Genomic DNA, 4,988 nt, shown 5'->3' on the forward strand with positions numbered 1-4,988 from the left:
TTTGGATACTGTGCAGTTGGACTGATTTTGGGCAAAATTTTTTATCTTTTTACTATTTTTGTTATGATGCGTAACCATAGCAACAGGGTGGTTTACAACAGGGAGCAGCTGATTAACATTGGAAAAGCTGAAATAATACCATAGCTTAAGCCAGGAATCCCAAGAAAATTATGTTTGTGACTTGATAATGCTAAATATTGAGTTTGAATTGAGAATGGAACATTTCTATAAATAAGATAAAAAGTGATAATGCTGGTTAAAATTAAGAGAAACACACAAAAAAGTTGTACTGTTACAACACATATAAACTGGGATTTTTCAGAGCATTTCTAAACTTTTGAATCACATCGTTGGAATCATAATCCAGAAGTGGGAAGAACATAATCTCATATTAATCTGGTTACAACCAGGTGCCTGTTGTCCAGTTTCTCAAAGAGAAGCCAAATAAATAATCAAATGAATTGTCCAAGAACCAGGAAACACAAGAAAACAGTAAACAATCCATTCAACAACAATGGCCTCTATGTACATGCACTGTGTATGACTACTGAAGAAAAGGCGTTTTGGAGCTGGTTTAGTTTTCTGCAGGAATTTGGAGAAGCCAGTGAAAGAATGGAAGAATAACATTCTGTTTATTGACGGCAAACATGAAGTCTCTGAATGTCACTGCAAACACCAACTTTAGATTAAGAATAATAGGATCTCAAAAAAACATCATGCCAAAAATTATATTTGTAGGTGGGAAAATCATGGTTTGATTTACTATGAAGTATCGTTTACAATTTCATTCCAATTTCATCTATAATTTTATTTGTGAAATTATGAGCTCTGATTCTTTATATTCTTTATATACACTTGGATTACATCTGTTGTGAGTTTTATTTCTTTTGCCCCATTAAAAAATAGTTAAACATTGATATGTTCAATACTCAGTTGCTAACTTTATTTGTTTGGCAGTAAATCTACAAACATCGATCATTCATACAACTTTGAAAAAATGTGTTGACCGTTTTATTTGAATTGCTCCATTGCCTCTAAAATATAATAGTGTCTGAAGTACAAGCATATGCAGTATCAAACTATGGACAACACATTGTTTCAATAATCCAGACCAACAATGGAAACCTTGATGATAAGAATGAAAAATATCTGAACACACCCGTTACTGAACGTGAGATAGTACAACAGCTGATGCTTCTTTGTTGTTTTTGATCATCTGAAACAAAACAAACTCATGCCAAGAAGGAAACAGGTTCATCACATCATTGACTTTTGCAGCCATTTAAATCCAGATCAACTTGATCTCATTAAGTGGACAATGGGTTCCTGTAGTAAAGGAACTTGGCACAAAGACTTATTTACTCATCACTGCCAGAAACTGTGATTTGGAAAGGTTTCATTTAAAATGGTTGCATCTACCTCTCCATACTTTGAATGAATTTCACTCTGTAGCTGCAGATTAATTGGATCTATTTATCATGTAAAGTGAATGATCCCACCAGTTTCAATTCTTGAAGAGGAAAGTTCATAACATAGACACAACACAGATCGTTTCATGTTAATTGAAAGAGCAGTTTAAAATGCCCAGCATGTTGGGCTGAAGTCAAACAGTGTGATGGTGATACTGGCATGAGCATAATATAGATTTCTTTGCAGCTTGTGACTCTTGGTGGAATCAGTCACCAAGAATTCACCTGTCACTCTGTGTCGTTTTTAGCATTAGTTATGTAAAACAATCAGACAAAACAACTTGTGTCTTTCATCTTTAGCTTCAGATGACTTTATGGTATCCTCTGAATTTAAACAATTGTGAAACAGGATGACTTCTGAACAACTTATTTCAACAGAATTTTTTCAAACCTTCACCAGGGTTACATTCAAAAACCACAGCAACCAACATTGAGATTTTTTCTCTTTTTCAAACTTTCATTCCTGCCTTTTCAGAGAAAAATTGCTTTTCTGGACAACTGTTCCTTCTTGTTTGGATACTGTGCAGTTGGACTGATTTTGGGCAAAATTTTTTATCTTTTTACTATTTTTGTTATGATGCGTAACCATAGCAACAGGGTGGTTTACAACAGGGAGCAGCTGATTAACATTGGAAAAGCTGAAATAATACCATAGCTTAAGCCAGGAATCCCAAGAAAATTATGTTTGTGACTTGATAATGCTAAATATTGAGTTTGAATTGAGAATGGAACATTTCTATAAATAAGATAAAAAGTGATAATGCTGGTTAAAATTAAGAGAAACACACAAAAAAGTTGTACTGTTACAACACATATAAACTGGGATTTTTCAGAGCATTTCTAAACTTTTGAATCACATCGTTGGAATCATAATCCAGAAGTGGGAAGAACATAATCTCATATTAATCTGGTTACAACCAGGTGCCTGTTGTCCAGTTTCTCAAAGAGAAGCCAAATAAATAATCAAATGAATTGTCCAAGAACCAGGAAACACAAGAAAACAGTAAACAATCCATTCAACAACAATGGCCTCTATGTACATGCACTGTGTATGACTACTGAAGAAAAGGCGTTTTGGAGCTGGTTTAGTTTTCTGCAGGAATTTGGAGAAGCCAGTGAAAGAATGGAAGAATAACATTCTGTTTATTGACGGCAAACATGAAGTCTCTGAATGTCACTGCAAACACCAACTTTAGATTAAGAATAANTAAAATGCCCAGCATGTTGGGCTGAAGTCAAACAGTGTGATGGTGATACTGGCATGAGCATAATATAGATTTCTTTGCAGCTTGTGACTCTTGGTGGAATCAGTCACCAAGAATTCACCTGTCACTCTGTGTCGTTTTTAGCATTAGTTATGTAAAACAATCAGACAAAACAACTTGTGTCTTTCATCTTTAGCTTCAGATGACTTTATGGTATCCTCTGAATTTAAACAATTGTGAAACAGGATGACTTCTGAACAACTTATTTCAACAGAATTTTTTCAAACCTTCACCAGGGTTACATTCAAAAACCACAGCAACCAACATTGAGATTTTTTCTCTTTTTCAAACTTTCATTCCTGCCTTTTCAGAGAAAAATTGCTTTTCTGGACAACTGTTCCTTCTTGTTTGGATACTGTGCAGTTGGACTGATTTTGGGCAAAATTTTTTATCTTTTTACTATTTTTGTTATGATGCGTAACCATAGCAACAGGGTGGTTTACAACAGGGAGCAGCTGATTAACATTGGAAAAGCTGAAATAATACCATAGCTTAAGCCAGGAATCCCAAGAAAATTATGTTTGTGACTTGATAATGCTAAATATTGAGTTTGAATTGAGAATGGAACATTTCTATAAATAAGATAAAAAGTGATAATGCTGGTTAAAATTAAGAGAAACACACAAAAAAGTTGTACTGTTACAAAACATATAAACAGGGATTTTTCAGAGCATTTCTAAACTTTTGAATCACATCGTTGGAATCATAATCCAGAAGTGGGAAGAACATAATCTCATATTAATCTGGTTACAACCAGGTGCCTGTTGTCCAGTTTCTCAAAGAGAAGCCAAATAAATAATCAAATGAATTGTCCAAGAACCAGGAAACACAAGAAAACAGTAAACAATCCATTCAACAACAATGGCCTCTATGTACATGCACTGTGTATGACTACTGAAGAAAAGGCGTTTTGGAGCTGGTTTAGTTTTCTGCAGGAATTTGGAGAAGCCAGTGAAAGAATGGAAGAATAACATTCTGTTTATTGACGGCAAACATGAAGTCTCTGAATGTCACTGCAAACACCAACTTTATAGTAAGAGTAATAGGATCTCAAAAAAACATCATGCCAAAAATTATATTTGTAGGTGGGAAAATCATGGTTTGATTTACTATGAAGTATCGTTTACAATTTCATCTATAATTTTATTTGTGAAATTATGAGCTCTGATTCTTTATATTCTTTATATACACTTGGATTACATCTGTTGTGAGTTTTATTTCTTTTGCCCCATTAAAAAATAGTTAAAAAACATTGATATGTTCAATACTCAGTTGCTAACTTTATTTGTTTGGCAGTAAATCTACAAACATCGATCATTCATATAACTTTGAAAAAATGTGTTGACCGTTTTATTTGAATTGCTCCCTTGCCTCTAAAATATAATAGTGTCTGAAGTACAAGCATATGCAGTATCAAACTATGGACAACACCTTGTTTCAATAATCCAGACCAACAATGGAAACCTTGATAAAAATGAAAAATATCTGAACACACCCGTTACTGAACGTGAGATAGTACAACAGCTGATGCTTCTTTGTTGTTTTTGATCATCTGAAACAAAACAAACTCATGCCAAGAAGGAAACAGGTTCATCACATCATTGACTTTTGCAGCCATTTAAATCCAGATCAACTTGATCTCATTAAGTGGACAATGGGTTCCTGTAGTAAAGGAACTTGGCACAAAGACTTATTTACTCATCACTGCCAGAAACTGTGATTTGGAAAGGTTTCATTTAAAATGGTTGCATCTACCTCTCCATACTTTGAATGAATTTCACTCTGTAGCTGCAGATTAATTGGATCTATTTATCATGTAAAGTGAATGATCCCACCAGTTTCAATTCTTGAAGAGGAAAGTTCATAACATAGACACAACACAGATCGTTTCATGTCAATTGAAAGAGCAGTTTAAAATGCCCAGCATGTTGGGCTGAAGTAAACAGTGTGATGGTGATACTGGCATGAACATAATATAGATTTCTTTGTAGCTATGATTGAGACTCTTGGTGGAATCAGTCACCAATAATTCACCTGTCACTCTCTAGCTTTTAGCATTAGTTATGTAAAACAATCAGACAAAACAACTTGTGTCTTTCATCTTTAGCTTCAGATGACTTTATGACATCCTTTCAATTAAAACAATTGTGAAACACAGGATGACTTCTGAACAGTTTATTTCAACAGAATTTTTTTCAAACCTTCACCAGGGTTACATTCAGAAAACACAGCAACCAACATTATCAGATTTTTT

The sequence above is a fragment of the Poecilia latipinna genome, unplaced genomic scaffold, assembly GCF_001443285.1.
Source record: "Poecilia latipinna isolate Pla-1442-1.1 unplaced genomic scaffold, P_latipinna-1.0 Scaffold330, whole genome shotgun sequence".
Classification (NCBI taxonomy): Eukaryota; Metazoa; Chordata; class Actinopteri; order Cyprinodontiformes; family Poeciliidae; genus Poecilia; species Poecilia latipinna.